General features: G+C 42.9%; 1 protein-coding gene across 3 annotated transcripts in view; it reads right to left on the bottom strand.

The window, feature by feature from the left end:
• LOC126199345 (uncharacterized) overlaps positions 1–21,653 on the bottom strand; it is a 150,826-nt gene that overhangs the window by 81,267 nt on the left and 47,906 nt on the right. The window contains exon 2 of one of the 3 annotated variants that reach the window (XM_049936205.1): positions 2,361–2,540. The exons of the other annotated variants lie outside the window; for them this stretch is intronic. The gene's annotated coding sequence lies outside the window, so the exon portion shown is untranslated. The remainder of the gene's footprint in view (positions 1–2,360; positions 2,541–21,653) is intronic. 3 annotated transcript variants of the gene reach the window in all.

Genomic DNA, 21,653 nt, shown 5'->3' on the forward strand with positions numbered 1-21,653 from the left:
TAATAGTAGTAGTAGTAGTAGTAGTAGTAGTAGTATTATCATCATCTTTAACTTGTTGTAACTTTGCTTTATAAATTTTATAAAGTAAAGTCGCTTCTCTCCTTTATAAATCACCATTGCTGTGGAACTGGTGGGCATTCAGAAAATTTTGTTACTAACAAAGAACAAACATGGGTGGGTAGGCAAAAAAGTTTGATTACCCCTGGTGTAAAGGCTAGGTCAGAATGGTTTGTAATACTACAAGAAGTGGAGATGTTTTCATTTGCTCCAAACTAGCAATATAGGGAACATGCACCTATGCATTCTTACAATGATTTCAAAAAGAGGACACAACAAGATTTTAAACATAATCTGTACAGTATGTCAATATATAAGGGGCGTTCAAAAAGAAATGAGCCGGTGTCTGGAACGCACAAACCGGTGACAGGAGGGAAATATCATGGTGTGTGTAACGAGGTGTGGTTCCAACCAGAGCGTGGAAGTTCACAGCCTGTCGCTAGAGAGCACGCATGCACGTCACGTGACTATACAGAGCTAGCAGCAGCAAGCATCAATTGCCCAATGCTGCCAGTTGCATTGCAAACAGTGACATGGAGGTGTCAAAAGAAGAAAAAAGAGGTGTTGTTCGTTTTCTGACAATGGAAGGAGTACGGGTGTCGTTAGCTGATGATGCACAGTCTGGACACCACACTGCTTTGCCGATGACTTCGTCCAGTTGGTAGATGCGCTCACTACCCAGAACCGTTGAGTGACAGTGAAAACCATAGCCGCCATGATCGGATTGAGCGTCGGAAGTGTTCACACCATCATGAAGGAATGACTGCACTTGCACAAAGTTTGTGTCCAATGGGTGCCCCACAGTCTTCAACCACACCAGGAAGCATGTTGAATGGCCCACTGTCTTGCTCATCTGCAGTGCTATTGTTGGGAAGGGAATGTGTTCCTGGCACGAGTGGTGGCTGGAGATGAGTCATGGTGTCATCACTGCGAACCAGATTCAAAACAACAAAGTCTCCAGTGGAAGCAACCAGGATCACCACCACCAAAAGAAGCCAAGGCAATCCACACGGGCACAGGAAAGGTTATGCTGACATTCTTCTTGGACCAAGAGGACCCCCTTCCGATTCACTTCCTGCAGCACGGGACAATAATGAATGCCATTGTTACTCACAAACCTTGACCACTTTTCGCCAAGTGATCAAATTAAAACGACGAGGCAATCTCACCCGTGGGATCATTCTGCTCCGCGACAATGTAAAGCCTCATACAGCCAACATAGTCGTGGCACTCCTGCAGAAATTCAAATGGGAGGTTCTCGGCCACCCTCCATACGGTCTGGACCTCTCCCCTTGCGATTATGCCGTTTTTGGTCACCTTACAAAGGCTCTGAGGGGCAAACGATTCACTTCTGACGACAACGTCCAGCTGTACGTGCAGAACTGGTTAACATCGCAGCCGCAGGAATTTTATGAGACAGCCATTAACTGCACTGTGCCACAGTGGGACAAGTGTCTCCACAGTCAGAGTCAATACTTCTAACATACAGGTACTGGTTTCTGTAATTATGCCTCCGGCTCAATTCTTTTTGAATGCCCCCTTACACACTTGATGAAAATGTGACAATGAGACATTGGTGATAAAAGTTATTGTGATATTTTCAGACTTGCTTTCCAATCTTCATTTGATTTCTATAGTAGTATCACAGCAAAAAGTTCCTGCAATAGAAAAGATGATGTTTTTCGGGGTGGCAAGTTGGGATGCATGACATTCTTATGCTAACATGTTTACTATTACCTTTGCTGGGCCCCGTACCCAACAAATGGTTACTCATTGTGGTATTACATATTACCATAGCTGCCAACCTTGAGAAGTGGCTGTCAGTAATCACATGGCAATATGGAAGTGGGTTCACGGGCTCTCTCTCAGAAAATTTTAGGGTTCGGGGGGTGGGCGGACAGGGGTGCATTAGAGTTTAGCGTCCCATTGACATTGAGCTCATTTAAACGCGGAACCGAAGCTCAGATTGTGTCAAGAATGGGGAAGGAAATCGGCCGTGTTCTTTCAAAGCAACCATCCCCACACTTGCCTGGAGCAATTTAGTTGGAAAATTTTAAAAATTAGAATTGTCTCTTAGGCCTTTAAACACTGTATTTCAGACACTTTCTGGCCTTAAATAAAGATTTTTCCAGAAATTAAAACAACTGAAAACGTAAAAATCATGTTAAGTGGAAAATGCTAAAAATCAGTTTAGTAAATGTAAAAGTACTATAAAAATATTTCTGTAATTTACAAACACTGAAAAATACACATATATCTCTCTCACATTATTAATTAAAAGGAAAGTAAAGCCATCCACTTACATCACGAAATGAGAGACCTGTCTACAGTGTTTCATAAAAAAATATTAACAAGTCTTTCTCATCCACTGCCTCTTCTTCCTGGCTCTGCTTCTACTTGTATAAAATAGAATCTTCATTGGTGACTGACAATTTTCTCTTGAATGACAATCTTGTTGCACTTTTCACAGCCTGAAATTGATCCTTTGAAAAATTATTATGGTAATGCGCTCTTCTTGAAGATAAATGGTTCATTTTACTCATGGTTACTCAAGATTCCTGTATTCATACTAGATCAAAATTCAGTACTGTTTTTCTTAACAATACTAAAAACTGTCTCACAGGCAGTGTTACTACGAGGAATGAGCAGTAAATACAAGCATAAACTTGCTCAGTGATGGATTACTTTTTAATGCCTGATGTTTCACACATAGAAGATATTTTGTACCAAGCAGTATTGGCTGTCTGTTCTTCCACCATTCCAAAGTCATCAAACTGGAATCTTGAAAACAGCTTATTCACCTTTACAACTGACAATGATTTTCTTTTGCTGGATACAATATCAATAACTTCTAAGTTTTTTTAAGGAGTCATAATTTAGTGGAAATTTTTGTTTGACATAACTACACGAGTTGATGAAAAATCTATGACATCTTCATAAAATCTTGTAACTACAGAGTTTTCAAGCTTGGTACGATGAATGTAGCTTCTAGTGTCTACACTCTTTGAGACAATTATTTTTTTTAAATTTCAATTCCGGCAGACTACGAGAAGTAGGTGCTGTTGAATGATTAATAAATCTCACAATCAAATCTGTGAATAAGTTATTTATGATGCTATGAAGTCTGTGAATTACTGGCTCCTCTTTCCTGAGGAATACATTTGCTTTGGTAAACAACGAAAGGGTATTACACAATAAAAGCAGATATGGCTTAGTTACTGGATTATTTAGAATAGGGCACACGCTGAATAAATGAGAGTTTTTTACATTTTCTGAACCTTTCTCACTGAAAAATTTTACAAGACGAGGTTCGCAATGTTCATTTACTCTTTTTATTGATTGGAGCAAATACTTCAGCAATACTTCAGTATTTGATGGGGTTTAGTGCCATATGTATTTTGACAAAGGTTAAAAGTAGACTGCCTTTTTGAACTCTTTTGGAGCAAGTAGAAAATATCCATTACAAATTCTTCAGCATCAAAATATTGTATGCTTTTCATAGCTTTTTGTGCAGCTAAACGAAGCAGGTGGCAGGAACAAGATTGAATTCTTATGTGTGGTTGAACTTTCTTTAAAAAACAGCAACTCCCTTTATGTGTCCCGCCACAATATTTGCATTATCACATGCAAATGAAATGCAATTTCGCCAGGGGATTCCTTTTCTTAGAAGTTCGCCAGTGAAGAGATAAAAAATTCCTTCACTACTATTCAAACCTGATCCCAGCATGGATAGTATCGCAGTGCACATCTTTCACTATTTAACAACAAAGTAATGACAACTGGATATAGTTTCACATCGTTAATGTCTGTGCTACCATCAGTTGCAAGAGAAAATAGGTTTTCTTTTAAGTATTCTACTACAATATCCTGTGTTCCAGATGACAAAGAATGTATAGCAGCAATTGTTTTTGTTCTTCCACAACTGTATGTTTCAGCAATCTGAGAATCGTGAAATATTTTTTTGAACAGCTGTGAAGATCTGCACAAGAAATTGGCAGGCTGTGTTCAACAATAAATGAACTAAAAAGCATTTCAGCATTTGTGACAGTCTTCCTCATCAGGTTTTATTCCAAATGATGACAATGGTGCATTTGAAGACTTAAGGTTTGTTAGGTCTACACGTACTTTAGACAGAACATGACGGCTATCGTCACGACCAGCATGCTTTATAGAAATGTCTCATGGAAACACTGCGCAAAACATGTGTTGGTCTGATTTATTTGATTGTACAAAAAATGGTCAATCTTTACTGTCGGTTTCCAAAATTTCTGTCCAATTTTACATTTTTTCGTTACACTGCCATCCACTATACTAACACTTTGGTGTTCCACAATATTACTGTCTGAATTTGGTACAATATTTTTCTCACTTTCACTCAGAGTATCTTTCACACTGTTTAATTTTGTATTACCAATTTTGTCAGGCTTTTCTTTACAAACACTATTAACAGTTGCTGAAGACACAAAAAAAAATTCTTTAAATTTCGCATTTAAGAAATCCTTCATGCACGAGGATAGTACAAAAGTATTGTGATTTGACTACCATACAGACTCCCATATGGGGAACATTAGTAATAGGGATCCCTGACAGAGAGCGGCAACTTAAAGAGTTGAAAACAAGTCGTCAGGTCCAGATGGAATCCCAATTCGCATCTACAAAGAGTACTATGCAGCACTGGTCCCTTACTTAGCTTGTAGTTATCATGAATCCCTCACCAAGAGCAAAGTCCCAAGTGACCGGAAAAATGTGCAGGTGACTCCTGTATGTATGAAGAGTGACTGGAAAATTCTCGAGCCACCCACAAAATACTTGCTTTAGCCAAATCTCAGCTTAGCAACTAATAGTACATTTCTTTACAAGGTTACATACCTAGTTTTCATTATTATCTTTTTCGCCTTGTTTCAGATATCAAAGCGTCCAAGGTGAACACATTTTGAAAAATGGATAAATAGATCAAGTGTGCAGTCATCCAATACCTGGTAAAACAGGGCACAGGTGCAAAGGGGATCCATAATGACACGGTGGAAACATAAAGGGAGAATTCCCCTTTCTATTCTACTGTGAAAAGCTGGTGGGAGAATTTCAATATGCACCTCGCAGTGGAAGACCGGTAATGACCATTACGGAGGAAAATGTCACTATAATCCAGGATATCGTCATGGCAGACCAGCATGTGACACAATGCTACCTTGCTGAGAGAGTGTTGTACTTGACATGCACAATGTCTCATGTCAATGATTCCAAGAATGTTGACAGCAGAATGCAAAAATCAAAGACACATGCCACATCTGCAGAAAACTTGACCCTTTTTGAAGCAGATTCTGACATTTCTCAGACATCTTGTGACAATGGATGAAGCATCAGCTCACCACTTTTAACCCTAATCCAAAGTTCAATGAAAACAGTGGGAACACCACTACTCACCCACAAAAAGTTCAAATCAGTTACACCAGCTGGTGAGGCGATGGTCTCTGTTTTTTTGGATTTGAGTGGTGTTATCCTGGCTGAATACATAAAAAATGTGAAACTATGAATGGAATATATTATGTTGGTCAACTAATGTGTTTGAGGAAGGCCACCAAAGTGAAACACATCAGGATTTCACAAATGGATTGTTCTTTTATTAGGACTTATGGCTGCCCACACATCTGTCATTGTGATGGCTGCCATTGAGACATGTGGCTTTGAACACCGTCAGCATGCACCTTATCCATCTTTTTTGGCCTACTCTGACTTTCGTCTCTTCCCCAGCTCAAAGACTATATAGCTGAACCCATTTTAAATCAGATGACGACATCACGGCTGTGGTGGATGCATTTTTCTTTGCCATGCAGGAGGGTATAATGGGCCTGCAGCACTGGTGACAAAAGCGTGTGGCACTAAAAGGGAGTTATGTTGAAAAGTAGCCATAAGTATGTGGATTACTGACAACTTTATTGGGTGGGCTGAGAACTTTTCAGTAAGAATGGTAAAAGAACAGACCCACAAAACTACAGACCAATATCCTTAACATCAGTTCACTGGAGAATTTTTGAACAATTTCTCAATTCGAATATAATAAATTTCCACTGCTGGAGATGGAAAAGTTTGTGTCCTTAAATAAGTACAGTGTTAGAAAGTATCACTCATGCAAAACTCAGCTTGGCCTTCTCGCACATGATATCCTGTAAACCATGGATAACAGGCAACAGGCAGATTCCATATGCCTAGGTTTCTGAAAAATATTTGACACTGTGCCCCAGTGCAGACTGTTAATGAAGGTATGAGCATTCAGACTGCTTCCCAGATATCCAAGTGGCTTGAAGACTTCTTAAGTGATAAAAAACAGTATGTTGTCATAAGCAGCAAGTGTTCAACAGTAACAAGGATATCGTCAGGAATGCGACAGAGAAATGTGATAGAACCACTATTAGTCTTAATATACATATGAGGTATGATCAAAAAGTAATGGGAATTTTTGTTTTTCTTAAGGAATCTTCATAAACTCTGTGCCATTTCTGTTTTTATCTAATCAATGGTGGCAAAACAACCTCATTTCATTGCTCTCTCCAGCTTCGAGAATAGAAGTAAGTCACAAGGGGACTATGACCGGCATATATAGTGGATGAGGCAATATAACAGTATTGTTTTTTGCCAAAAAATTATGAATTAGCAATGAGGTGTGAGTGGGAACATTAATGTGATGCAACTTACACTAGCAGTTTTGCCACAATTCTGGTCGCTTTCTTGAGCTTTGCAAACATTGCATAAGTACCAGGTAGTATTTCTTATTGACCCTATGAATATAAGGCAGGATGCACTATCCCACTGTAATCAAAGAAGACAGTGAGAAAAATATTCACATATGATCAGTCTTGTCTAATTTTTTTCGGTCTTGGTTCTTTAGGCAGTTTCCATTAGGACCAACGGGCCTTGGTTTCGATGTCATACCCTTATACCTATGTTTCATCACCTGTTATAACCTTCTTTAGAAGTTCTGGATCATTGTCAACTTCATTCAGTAATTCCCGAGCGATGTCGACTTGATGTAGTTTTTGGTTGAAATTCAACAATTTCGGAACAAATCTCGCTGATGCATGTTTCGTGCCCAAAACATCCAAAAAAATTGTTGAGCATGAACCAGAGGATATGCTGACATCGTCAGAAACATCTCTGACGAGGATTCGTTGATTTTCTAGAATCATTTTCTTTACTTTTTCCGTATTGTTGTCACTAAATTATGTGTAGGGCTTTCATGGCTGTTGTCTTCAACATCTTCTTGACACTCTTTGAAACATTTATACCACTCAAACTCTTGTTTTACTCGTAGTAGATTCGCCAAAACCCACATTCAACATTTTTAATGTGGTGCTGCACTTTATTCCATTTTTCTAGCAAAATTTAATGCAAATTCTTTGCTTCATCTTTTTCAAATTCTCCAAGCACTCAAAAACACATATAACCTTTTTGACTGTTAACAGTAAACTCAATATTTAAGTTGAAAGTGCAAACACACATCAGGAACATGTATACCAACAAGATAAAAAGTCTTGAAATTGGATGCTTAAAGCCCACAAAAATTAAAAATTTCCTGTTACTTTTTGATCAAATGTTGTAAATGATCTGCCTGACACGGTGAGCAGCAATCTGCGGTGTTTGCTGACAATGCTATGGTGCACAGAAAAGTGCCTTGAGTGACTGTAGGATACAAGATGACTTGTACAAAATTTCTGGTTGGTGTAATGAATGGCAACTAGCTCTAAATGTAGAAAAATATAAGTTAATACAGGTGAGTAGGAAAAACAACTCCATGATGTTCGAATACAGTGTTAGTAGAGTGCTGCTCCACACAGTCACATTGATTAAATATCTAGACATAACTATGAAAAGTCATGTGAAATGCAACAAGCATGCAAGGATTACAGTTGGGAAAGCGAATGGTCTACTTCAGTTTGTTGGGAGAATTTTAGGAAAGTGTGGTTCACCTGTAAAGAAGATTGTGAATGGAACATTAGTGCATCCATTCTTGAGTTCTGCTAGAGTGTTTGGGATCCCTATCAGGTTGGATTGAAGGACGACATCAAAGCAATTCAGAGGTGGTCTGCTACATTCGTTACCAGTAGGTTCAATCAACACCAAAGCATTACACAAATGCTTCAGGAACTCAAATGGAAGGTAAGGTGACATCATTTTTCATGAACACATTGAGGAAATTTAGAGATCTCGCATTTGAAACTGGTTGCAGTACAATTCTGCTGGTGCCAACGTACATTTCGTGTAAGGATCACCAAGATAAGAGAAGAGAAATTGGGCTTGTAACGAGGCATATCGACAGTCTTTTTTCCCCTCATTCTGTTTGCGAGGGGAACAGGAAAGGAAATGACTAGAAGTGATACAAGGTGCCCTCTGCCATGCACCATACAATGGCTTGCACAATATGTATGTAGATGTATTTCTTACTATGGAAAAACTCACCACCTTAACAATAAAACAAATTACTGTAGAGGAGAGTGCAACTGTTGTGCAGATTCATTGTCATCAAGATGGGATGGCGATCGCAGTAACTTGGCAAGAGGCAGTACAAAGGAAGTACCTGTGCAGGTGTGATATAGAAGGTGCGTGAATCACCAACATTCATTGGAGAAGCGTGTCATCCCCAGAATAAATGCAGGAGAATATTACAATGGCTGCACTAAAACAAAAAACAAAGGAATTATGAACTGATCTGTCATTCTGAACTGCCACTATTCATCCTTTATGTTACGTATAAGGAACTATTACATAGTGTTTCCAATTTGGAAATTACGATTGAAGTCTTGTTGTATAATGGACACTTTAAATGTTTTTGGACAATATTTGGAGAATATATACAAGAGGTGTCTGTAAATTACTGAACAGAAGTAGAAGTCATTATGTCACATTTCCTTCCAGCATAAGTTGTGCAGTCAAGAGAAGAAGACTTAGATTGCTGCACCTAAGGCAACAGTCAAATAAGAAAAAGAATAAAATCAATATAACATCAACTCTCCACTGACTCCGAATCCAAAAACAACTTGATATAACACTGTGTTCTGGCATCCTAGTGCAACACAGAGATACTTACTGCCTGAAGAAGAAGAAGATGATGATGATGATATGATAAGGACAGTACAAACACCCAGTCTTCGGGATTGCCTGAAGAGTGTCACAAATTAAATTCCACATATTGACCCAAGGCTTAACCACTTTCACTTTATTATCTATTACAATCATTTGGTCACAAAAAACTACGCTAACTCAAAATATTAATAATTCTAGACTTCATTATAGTTGTTGATGCGTAAACATTTACCCAATTACTAACTTCCTGATAAAGTTGATGACAAAGATATATAAATAAGCAAAGTAATCTTACAACCAATGACAAATACATGTTGGCAACATTTGCATTCATTTAATTCTGGAATAATTCTTTAGCAACAGAATCCCACATTTAGGCAAACTAACCAGGGTAATTCAATAGAAATTATTGTTGTATCTATAAGTCCTTTTCAAAATTAATTTCCCTCTACTACTCAATTACTCAGAAACATAAATCTTCAATTACAATTTATGAAAATGCAGTGAACAGCAAGAGCTAAATTCAGTTCTAATTATTCTAAACTTATAAAAGAGGTATGTTGAAAGCCATTTTAAGTCAGTCTGCAGCAAGTTTAAACAGAGCAACACCTGTGTCTGAAAAATACAGGATAATGTACCACAGAAGATGTAGCATCAGTTACAAGTCAGAAAAGCTTTTAGCTACATTTCGTGTCCAGGAGTATGTTCAATAATTCAGAGACTGTTTCAGATTGTTAATTAGACAGTGCATGTAGAATTAGTACCATGGACTGTGTCAAGCTTCAATGATGATCCTCACCTACTGTGACAATAGGGTCTGGTTGTGAACTGTGTTGTTTCCAATAGTTAGTTACTGTGCACAATATTTCCATATTAGTATCACTTTAGACTTCACCGACAGTGTTATACAAACTTATCAGCTAATTTTTTTGTTCATCATACATGAACTTTTAAGAATACTTACGTCAGGATTAGGTTACTGCACTCTAACAATCATATTATAGGATGTCAACCGAGTATAGTATGTAGTTTCTCATCGCAATTAAAGTGTCTGAATTGTGATCTTGATGCAGACTAAATCATTGACAATAGCGTACTTCCGACAAACACTTTTCAGTTAGATTCAAGCACAGTTACTGAAGGCATATTTGTACAGCTAGCAGACAGGCTACAGGTTGCCAAAGTAGTGTGCATCACAGTACATACACTAAAAACCAATATTAAGACGAGCATATTGTCAAAACACTACAACTTAAAGTGACTGCATTATATATGGTGAAGAAGAGTATTAAGACAGCGTCTGAAGACAGGTGGCCAGCAGCTGGTATGGACAACTGTTTTCAATGAATGTTTGACACCTCCACAACAGCTAGCGGTACAACTTCATGGCATCATCGAGTCATGGCGGTGCAGAGTATTCTGCATTACACCACCACAGGCCATGCGACAGTTTGGTAAGCTGTATTTATGCCAAAACTTTTTTTTTGTTGACATTGTGAATCAAGTGACGACGGAGTTAGGTTTTTAGTAGATTTTTTCTAAAAGGCGTCTGTGACTGTTGTTACTAGGGATGAGTTGTTGTAAACTTATTATTGTCTTAACTACACACTAGTATTAACTTAAAAAATAGTACAAATCTTAAAAGCTATTTGTGACTTTCAGGGAGAAATAGCACAATACAATGTTGATATAAAACAGTGAAGTGTTGATCTGATAGCTGAGATATCACAAAACAATAGAGAGTTAAAGCAGTTTAACACCGATCTGAATAGTAAGTTATATAAAACTAATGATAATACTGATCACAGCAATATTAAGTTAGATGCTCAAGAAGCTAAATTTCAGTAAGTTCTCGCTGACACATGTCAAGTTAGGCAAACACGCCACCAAATCAGGACATATTATTAACTCTCACCAGGAAAAAATAGAAATTAATAAAAAAACTAAATTGTAATCCATTGTATGATGTTTGCAAGGTGAACCACATTCTGAAATTATTATGTTGTGCGGCTTAATGACGAATGAAGTAAATGAAACATCTAGAGATGTGAACAATGGTACAGATTAAAGATTTCACTGAGAAAATATTTAACAAAGTACATAAATTTCAGACACTACAGTGAGACTTAACATTTAGAGCAAAGTCAAGATTCAGATGAAGCCGTAATCTCAGGTACCAATTTCACAACATTGGAGAATTGTTTCAGAGATTTAACTGAACAAAAAGTTCAGTCACCTGTCAGTACACCTCATTCGTTAGCAGACGCAGAGAAAACAGAGGCAGAATTCCAAAGACTTTGGGAAAATTTGTGATAAGGACTTATGGGACCAAACTACTGAGGTCATCTGTCCCTAAGCTTACACACTATTTAATCTAACTTAAACTAACTTCCACTAAGGACAACAAGGGAGGACTCAAACCTCCGATGGCGGCAGCCGCACAGACTGGGACAAGACGCCTGAGACCACGCCGTGCAGCAAGACTTTGGGAACAGCTAGCAAAAGGTTGGTTGGTTGGTTTGGGGTATAAAGGGACCAAACTACAGGGTCATCAGTCCCTTTTTCCTGATACAAGTAAGGCTCAAGGTACAAAAACACCCTACATCGTACATAAAATGAAAACGAATGGAATGAACAAAAACCGGGGAAAACATGCACCACAAGGAAAAGTAGAAGAAGGTTTTAAAACCATAGAGCGGATGGTCTGGGCTGGCTGATCACAATAATGAAAGAGGATGAGCCAGCCACTCTGCAACACATTAAAATGTCCATCTCAAAAAGACAAGGCGAGATGAACACATGTAGGGGAAAGACGACCACCAAGACAAACAAATGCAAAGAAAGTGTGACGGAGTTAAAATGGAGGGAGGGTGGCGACCTCAGAGAGAAGGCTAAATGCCCACCCTTATATGGTATGACACCCCCCCCCCCCCCAATGAATAAAACGTAAAACTAAATCTGCTGTTGAGGCATTGTTGCCCAATACCGAAGATAGGGTGCTGAGAAGGTTAAAAGTCCACTGCAGAGCAGTGGAAAGTGCGCAGTCCAGCAAGATGTGGACAACAGTCGTATGTGAGCCACAGTGACACCAAGGTGGGTCCTCGCAACAGAGGAGGTAGCCATGTGTTAGCCACGTATGGCCAATGCGGAATCGGCAGAGAACCAGAGTCCCTGCGAGAGGCCCGCATGGAGGTCTTCCACACATTCATAGTCTCCTTAAGGGCATGCAGTTTGTTGTGCATACTGAGATCATGCCATTCCACCTCGCAGAGCTGAAAAACCTTGCGGAGTAATAATGATTGCAGGTCAGTTACAGGGATGCCGATCTCCAGAAGCGGTTTCTGTGCAGCCTGTTTGGTCAGCCTGTCGGCAAGTTCATTTCCTGGGATTCCAACTTGGCCAGGAGTCCACACAAACACCATGGAACAACTGGACCGTTCCAGGGCATAGATGGACTCCTGGATGATCGCTACCAAAGGAAGGCAGGGTAGCACTGGTCGATAGCCTGTAGGCTGCTCAAGGAGTCAGTACAGCGAAGAAATGACTTGCCCGAGCATGAGCAGATGCGCTCAAGAACATGAGAAATGGCTGCCAGTTCTGCAGTGAAAACAGTGCAGCCATCTGGCAAGGAGTGCTGTTCAATACGTCCTCCATGAACATATGCAAAGCCAATGTGACCATCAGCCATCGAGCTGTCAGTGTAAACCACTTCATGGTCCCGGTACATGTCAAGAATCGAAAGGAAGTGACAGCAGAGAGCTGCGGTGTTAACTGAGTCCTTAGGACCATGTGAAAAGTCCAGGTGAGCCTTTGGCCTAGGTGTACACCCATGAAGGTGTACGTGTGTGGATCTCGAGTACGGGTGGTAAAAGCAAGTACTCCACTTTAGGCAGAAGAGATCGGATGGGAACTGCAATCGTACGCCCTGACCCGATGCGGGAGATGAACCGCTGTGGATGGAAAAAGGAGACAGTAAATCAGATGCCCAGGAGAATTTCGAATGTGTGCAACATAACTAGTGAGCAGTTGTGCACGCCTAACCTACAATGGAGGGACTCCGGCCTCCACCAGGACACTGGTCACCAGACTCGTCCTAAAAGCTCCTGCTGCCAGTCGAATGCCACAGTGATGCACCGGGTCGCATAAACACATCGCTGAGGGCGCCGCCGAACCATAAATCAGACTCCCTTAGTCAAGGCGGGATTGAACAAGACTGCAGCAGCGTAGAGCGATCTTCACCCCAGTTGGTGTTGCGCAGGCAGCGGAGGTCATGAGGTGCTGCCAGCACTTCCACTTCAGCTGACGAAGGTGAGGAAGCCACGTCAATCGGGCATCGAAAACCAATCCTAAGAATCCGTATGTCTCCACTACAGTGAGTATATTGCCATTAAGGTAAAGTACTGGTTCTGGATGAGCTGTACAATGCCAACAGAAGTGCATGACAGACGACTTTGCGGCTAAAAACTGGAAGTCGTGGGCTAGAGCCCATGACTGCGTCTTGTGGATGGCTCCCTGTAGGCACCGCTCGGCAATACCAGTACTGGAGGAGCAGTATGAAATGCAGAAGCCGTCTGCATACAGAGGTGAGACGGACGGCCCTACAGCTGCTGCTAGACCATTAATGGCCACTAAAAATAGAGATACAATCAATACAGAGCCCTGCGGGACCCCATTGTCCTGGATATGGGGGGACTATGGGAGGCACCAACTTGGTCATGGAAAGTACGGAACGATAGGAAATTTTGGATAAAAATCTGGAGCGGGCCCCGGAGACCCCACTCATATAATGTGGCAAGGATATGATGTCGCCAGGTTGTGTTGTAAGCTTTTCGTAAATAAAAAAAGATGGCAACCAGGTGTCGGCACGTTGAAAAGGCTGTTTGGATGGCAGACTCGAGGGAAACTAGATTATCAATGGTAGAGCAACCCTGGTGGAAACCGCCCAGGCATGGAGTCAGTAAGCCACGTGACTCCAGGAGCCAACAGAACTGTCAACTTACCATACATTCTAACAGCTTACAAAGAACATTGGCGAGGCTAATGGGCTGATAGCTATCCACATCAAGTGGGTTTTTACCGGGTTTGAGCACTGGAATCATGGTGCTCTCCCGCCACTGCGATGGAAAGATGCCATCACTCCAAATCCGGCTGAAAATGATGAGGAGATGTTGCTTCTAGTCAGATGAGAAATGTTTAATCATCTGACTGTGAATCCAGTCTGGCCCAGGAGCTGTGTCTGGGCAACATGCAAGGACACTGAGGAGCTCCCACTCTGTAAATGGAGCATTATAGTGCTAACTGTGACGTTCAGTGAATGAGAGGGCTTTCCTTTCTACCCGCTGTTTGAGGGACAATTCTCTGACATGGAGGCTCAAGTATAGTGCTCAGCAAAGTGCTCGGCAACTGCATTTGCGTTGGTAGATAACACGCCACTGATGTTAATGCCAGTAATGCCTGACAGGGTTTGGTACCCACAAACACATCTGATCTTCGTCCAGACTTGGGAAGGTGATGTATGGCACCTAATGGTCGAGACGTACCTCTCCCAGCACTCCTGTTTCCGTCTTTTTATAAGCTGGCAAACGCTGGCACGGAGCCGTTTAAAAGCTATTAGGTGCTCTAGGGAAGGGTGCCACTTATGTCGCTGTAGAGACCGTTGACGCTCTCAGCGATTTCCGGCGACCACCAAAGTGCTGACTTTCACGGGGGGGGGGGGGGGGGGGGGGGCCGACCCTAAAGAACAAGGGATTGTGTTTTCTGTCACAGAAATGATCGTTCTAGTGACTTGCTTAACTACCACATCAATGGTCATGTGGGGGAGATTCAACATTGACAGCACAGGGAAAAGCTTCCCAGTTTGCCTTGTTTAAAGCCCATCTTGGTAGATGTCTGGGGGAATGGTACTGGGGGAGTGACAGGAAGATGGGAAACTGGTCACTACCACACAAGTCATCATGGGCTCTCCAGCAGACAGATGGGAGAAGTCCTGGGCTGCAGAGGGATAAACCAATGGCCGATTAAGTGCCACGAACCACACTGAAATGTGTGAGGCCCCAGTATTTAAGAGGCAGAGGTCGAGTTGAGACAGTAAAGTTTCGACATCTCTACCTTGGCCAGTAAGCACAGTGCCACCCCACAAGGGGTTATAGGCGTTAAAATCTCCCAAAAGTAGGAAAGGTTTATGGAGTTGATGAATCAGTGCAGCCAATGCATTCAGGGTACTGCACCACCTGGACGAAGATATACGTTGCAGACAGTTATTTTCTGTGTCGACCTTATCCTGGCAGCCACAGCTTCAAGAGGAGTTTGAAGGGGCACAGGTTGACTGCATACCGAGTTCAGGACATACACACAAACTCCACCTGACACTATTATAGTCACTACGGTTCTTGTAATATCCCCTGTAGCCTGCGAAAGCAGGGGTTCGCATTGCTGGGAACCAGGTTTCCTGGAGGGCAATGCAGAAAGCAGGTGTAAAGCTTAATAGCTGCCATAGCTCAGCCAGGTGGTGGAAAAAACCGCAGCAATTCCACTGGAGGATGATGTTACCGTGAGGCTGGGAAGGCATGAAGCATACAAGGAGGCAGGTTATGCCTCAGGGTCACTTGCTGCCACCGATTGAGTATTTGTATCTATTCCTATTGTGGGTGAGGCATCAGTGAGATCCAGGTCCTCAGGGGACACTGAGATTTCCACTTCATCCACATGTGCAGAACTAGTGGGGGAGAGGTGGTGTTAATGCCACAGGGCAGTCCTCTTTCTTAGCAGACTTCTTTGTTTGCTTGCCCTCTCGCTTCTCTTTAGGAGCTTGCTGGGAGGACTTCTCTGAAGTAGCTTCAGGCATGGAGGAAGACCATGAAGCTCTTTGTCCAGCAGCTTTTGGCTTCTTTAGTCACTGGCGAGTGTCTGATGTGGCATTAGTGCAGACCTTGGGAGAGAGGGTCTCAAGGGATCCCTCCCGCACAAGAGGAGCCGGAGGAGCCTATTGCTTCTATGGCTGGGGTGAGGGGACCGATGTCCCCTGCATTTTGGGGGGGGGGGGGGGGCGGCTTGCTACCAAAGTAAATACTTCGGGAGCAATGGAAGGAGATTTTCCCGCTACCACCAAGCGGGCGGATGTATTCTGGAGGCCCAGGGGGCCCACTGTTCATGGCATAGAATTTGGTACGACTGGTACTGTAGCTACAGCGTATGTGGAAGTCAACCGAACAGGGTGTAATAGTTCAAATTTACATTTAGCCTCTTGGTAAGTCAACCGGTTCAAGGTTTTGTACGCCACGATTTTCCCCTCCTTCTGGAGTACTGCGCAGTCTGGTGAGCAGAGCGAGTGCTGCTCTCCACTGTTGATATAAGAGGGAGGAGGCTCACAGGGAGTATCTGGATGCAGTGGACATCCACAGTCTCGACATGTGGTGTTGGAAGTGCAGTGGGAAGACATGTGCCTGTATTTCCAGTGCTTAAAGCACTGCATAGGAGGAGTGGCATACGGTTTAATGTTAAAGCAGTGATCCATCACCTTGACCTTTTCAGGCAATGAATCACCCTCAAATGCCAAGATGAAGGCACCGGTAGTAACCCTGTTGTCTTTGGGTACCCTGTAAACGTGCCAGATGAAATGAACACCCCGCCATTCTAGATTGGCGCGGAGCTCGTCATCAGACTGCAAGAGAAGGTCGCGATGGAAAATAATCCCCTCGACCCTGTTGAGGCTTTTATGGGGAGTGACGAAAACAGGAATATCACCCAGTCCAAGTGAGCAACCCCTGGGATTGGCTGTTGAGACTTTTATGGGGAGTGACGAAAACAGGAATATCACCCAGTCCAAGTGAGCAACCCCTGAGATTGGGCTGGGGATGCTATCTAAATCAAGACTGCACCGCTTCTCATCTTGGAAAGCGCTGTCACTTCCAAAAACTGATCCTCAAGACGTTCAACAAAAAATTGAGGCTTCATAGGTAGAAACGAGTACCCGTCCATTCTGCAACAGACTAAATACCGAGGCAAATATGGCTCCCTTCCTTCTGTAGCCCTACATTCCTCCCATGGTGTAGCGAGGGAGAGAAACGGTTTAGGGTCATATATGTCAGCATTGTACTTGATCTTGCCCTTCTTAGAGACTGCTGGTGCCGTACTGTCACCAGCAAGAGATGACTTAGTCCACATCATTGTGGGTCATCTGCCCTGATGCCATCCACTCCGATCAGGGGCTCGCGCCACCCAGCCACAGCAAAGGCCACCTGGCATGATGGCCGTTGCCGGGAGTCCAGATGTCCCAGGAAAACAGGCATCTACTCCTTGGCATACATGGGGAGTTTACAGCTCAAGCATCAGCAGTGCGATCCCTGTGTTGTCAGGGGGCTACGACCAAATGGGTACATGACGGCCCTACCACAATGGACTGGCTACCATGCAGGATATTGGACACAGAGAAATCCAGTACTGTCATGGGGGCGAAAGAGGACAGGAGACAACGGAAGTAGACGACATATCCCGGAAAGTGTCCTTGCTCAAATAATTGAATTGTAGATGTAGATGCAAAGCCATGACAAGAGGTTCAGGAGATCGAATCTAAGGGCACTATGGATAATTCGTGCACCACATAAGGCGTCTTTCCCCATATGGCCCACACTTCTGTAGAATTTGGAAAGTGGCAGGTCAAACCATAAAATGATACCTGAACTTATAGGGTTGAAAAGTGTGAGACTCCTCCTAGTCACCTCTTACGACAAGCAGGGATACCTCGGGCCTATTCTAACCCCAGGACCCACAGGGGGAGGCTAGCAAAAGCTCAAGAAGAATTTAAGAGAAGGAAACTTAAAATTGTGCATTTCCAACAAAATTATAATAATAATTTTGTTTGGAAAATGGAGCAAGTTTCAATAAGCAACATCCAAAATTTAAACTTCTAGAGGATGTACATCCAACATATTTCTTAATATGTATCTGCTAAGTCATTGTGTAAATTGTGGTTCAAATGGTTCAAATGGCTCTGAGCACTATGGGACTCAACTGCTGAGGTTATTAGTCCCCTAGAACTTAGAACTAGTTAAACCTAACTAACCTAAGGACATCACAAACATCCATGCCCGAGGCAGGATTCGAACCTGCGACCGTAGCGGTCTTGCGGTTCCAGACTGCAGCGCCTTTAACCGCACGGCCACTTCGGCCGGCTGTAAATTGTGGGTTGACACTAAGTAGACATTTAGAAAATGTTTGCTCATTTTCGCATAGATACCATTACAGGCAGAAAGTTTGGTTGCACAAATTCCGCCCCGGAACGTTGAAAGAGTGGCAACAGGAAGGGCATCCAGCCAATCTGCAAGATTACCAATGGCAGATCCAATAATAAGCATGCCAACATTGTGAAGGGATGGGATAAAGGTGGGCACGGGAGGGGGGGGGGGGGCAGAGAAGGAGGAGGAAGAAGGGAAGAAGAAGAAGAAGAAGAAGGAGGAGGAGGAGGAGGAGGAGGGGGAGGAGGAGGAGGAGAAGAAAGCTATTGAGCTATGACTGGCTAACAGATAACAAGGCATTATTAATTAGATTTCAAAAGAAAACAGTCATATGGGAAATAGATAATAAGGAATGTACTACACCTTTCCGAAACAATTTATCAATGCTCAAAGAAGAAAAGTTAGAGCCTGTCATTACAAGTTTCTATTGATATCATTGCGGTAGATTAACTAGGTTTTGTTTAACAAGAATTATTGGGAAGTACTATACCAAAATCTTAAGACTCATGTTGCGGGGTGTCGATGGTCGAACCCGAGACTCCAGATGGCCGAGCCAAAGCCAGGACCCAACGCGTAATATTTCGTCAGGAGGCCGAGCAAGTTCAATAGTGTCAAGGGGCAGTGCAGAAAGATACAGCGGTATTCGGAAGTATTCCTTTATTCACATAATTTATAGTACTACGATGGGTGCAACGTAGTGTCGGCGTGCCGCCCGCAGCACTGTTCCGCAAGTCCAGCTGGCTCAGCAACTCCTGGTATGCCAAAGGCTGCTTAGGTGGGAGTCGGCCGCACTCCCCCTGGTCGCCGCCTCCCGATGTTTTGCGTCTTGCGTCACGCGCATAGCTGCCCACGATTCCGGAGACTGTTACAGTCCCTGGGCCCCACCGCCCTCAACCCCATTTGGCCTGCTCTGTTCCACAGTGGGACAAAGGTGGTTGTACTGGTCACCCATGGCCCTCGGCCACTGCTGCTCCCAGGACAGGACTGGACTCAAACCCATGCCCTCCTGGATGCGGTGCCACAACTTGCCGCTAGTGGTGCTTGCCAGATGGCAACACCCACTGCCATCTCTGGCGCCGCTGCAGCACTGCCGCACCTCCCGCAGCATACGCCTTGCCCGGATGCCGGTAAGCCAGGTGGGAAGCGATCGTAGCCTGTCCCGGACCCGCTGCAGTCTGCTGTCACTGCCCTCGTTCAGGCAGACCGTACTATCTCCAAGTACCAGGCTGCTGTTCCCTCCTGCCCCGGTGATGCATCGCCAAAGGCAGAATACAGCCCGAACAAGTACATAGAGACAAAGTACAGGTTTACACAGAATATTTACAACATTGCTGCCAGACTGGCCCCTATAAGCGTAGACCAGCACAGGTCCAACCTGACTCTCGACTGACCTGACACACCTCTCAAGATAAAAGTGCCCGACTATTTATAATGCTTTTCCCCTCGCTTCTGACATAGTGTCAGAGAGAGACAGAAACTATGGCACGGTTAAATTCCCATACGTTAGCCACTTACACATCGCCACTCCCGTCTCTGGCCTACTGCCTCGTCTCATACATCGCAATAACTTTAAGCAACGCTGCAGTTCCCTGCCTCGCTGTTGCTTCATTCCAAACAAATTGTATGTGCAACATGCCACTGCAGCTCCGCACCATGTTTACCCTGCCTGGCCAACTGGCTGCTGACTATTACCACACACTGCCAGCGGCCTCAGACTTAATTGCCCAACCACGCCTTTACTGAATTTTTAACAAAATTCCCCTTTCCTACGACTAAGACTAATACTAGCGCAGAACACCTCCCTCCTTTCAACAAGATTCGTCCCAAATCAAAATATAACAGCCATGGCCTGTGGCTGTGTAAACATACCTTGTTCACAAAACTTATATGCTACAGACTAAAACTAACAAGACCATAAAAACATTATTGCTACCCCAATACACTGTTTACACTGGTTACCCATGCCATAGGCATCTGATGTGTTCGCACCTCCTCTACTGGTGCACGTTTCCACACTCTCCACAAAGCTATACTCAAGAAAAATAGAAAAACAGCACACCCTGTGGCTGAAATGCTCACTGTCAATATTCTGTCAGTGCCACGCCGCTGTAATGTTCGAACGTGTTCCAATACTTTATTAACTGTGATAGATCCTTCCTGTGCATTAATAAAGGAATGCAATGTTCCCAAAAGCTCTGGATTTAATGTGGAGTTTAAATGTGTCAGAGTCTGCATTGGTAATATCTCCAGAACCCCTTCTGGATAAATCAACATTCCCAGTGACAAAGTTAAAGCTGTTTCACCCGTACGTGATGCTGGAAGACGGAAATCCTTTCCCACAACTTCACAAACCATACCATTTATAATTATTACACTCTCTCGAAGTTGCAACCTCCTTATTTTATCCCTCTCTGATTGGTATAACAAGTGACTATCATCCATATCGGCATAAATACTGAATATAACCAATGCCTGCCTACCCTCTGGATGTACGAATGTGTCAATAACACCCTTTTCTCACAATCTGAGCCATTCGTAATCCCCAGGAACAATCCAACTTTGCATGTACTACTATCCAAAAATACTGGTCGATTAGGGCAAATCATCACTCATCACTGCAAAGAAAAGGAACGAACATGCTTGCACCACCTCTCTTCCACTACAAGTTATTACAACATCATATGACAGCCTCAAAAATTCCCGATAGTTCACTCCGCCCCTATCGAACTCTTTGAAAATAGTCTCCCCCATACAATGACAAAACTAAAACAACAAACAAGAAAACGCAACTATTATCTGACCCACCTTTAAAAAAAAAAAAAAAAAAAAAAAAAACGCAAATCATCCCTTGATAAAAAAACACAAAATGTAAACATGCCATACAACATTACACATACAATAATTTACTGCCTCCGTGACCGTAACACATACAGAACGTTATGCGACCGCTGTTGTCCCTCCGCCGCGACCTTCTTCTTCCGTTTGCTTTGCCTAGCCTCTGCAATTGCATCAGTTCCTTGTAATTGAGGTGATCCCTCCACCATTTCTTTAAAAGGCTTTACTCTACTTACGTGGATAACGGAATTTTTTGTTGGCAGCTGCACTTTAACATTTACAGGCCAAGTCATCTCCACAGCCTGGTATGGTACGTGGTACTTCGTCATGAATTTCTTCGTCTTTCCCTTAGGTGTACATGGATTCGTGATCAGTACCCATTGACCTACCCTGTACTGTGGTAAAGGTCCCAACCATGGCTAGAAACCGCAAAAAGTGATCAATTACAGT

Source organism: Schistocerca nitens, chromosome 8 (assembly GCF_023898315.1).
Source record: "Schistocerca nitens isolate TAMUIC-IGC-003100 chromosome 8, iqSchNite1.1, whole genome shotgun sequence".
In the NCBI taxonomy this organism is placed as follows: Eukaryota; Metazoa; Arthropoda; class Insecta; order Orthoptera; family Acrididae; genus Schistocerca; species Schistocerca nitens.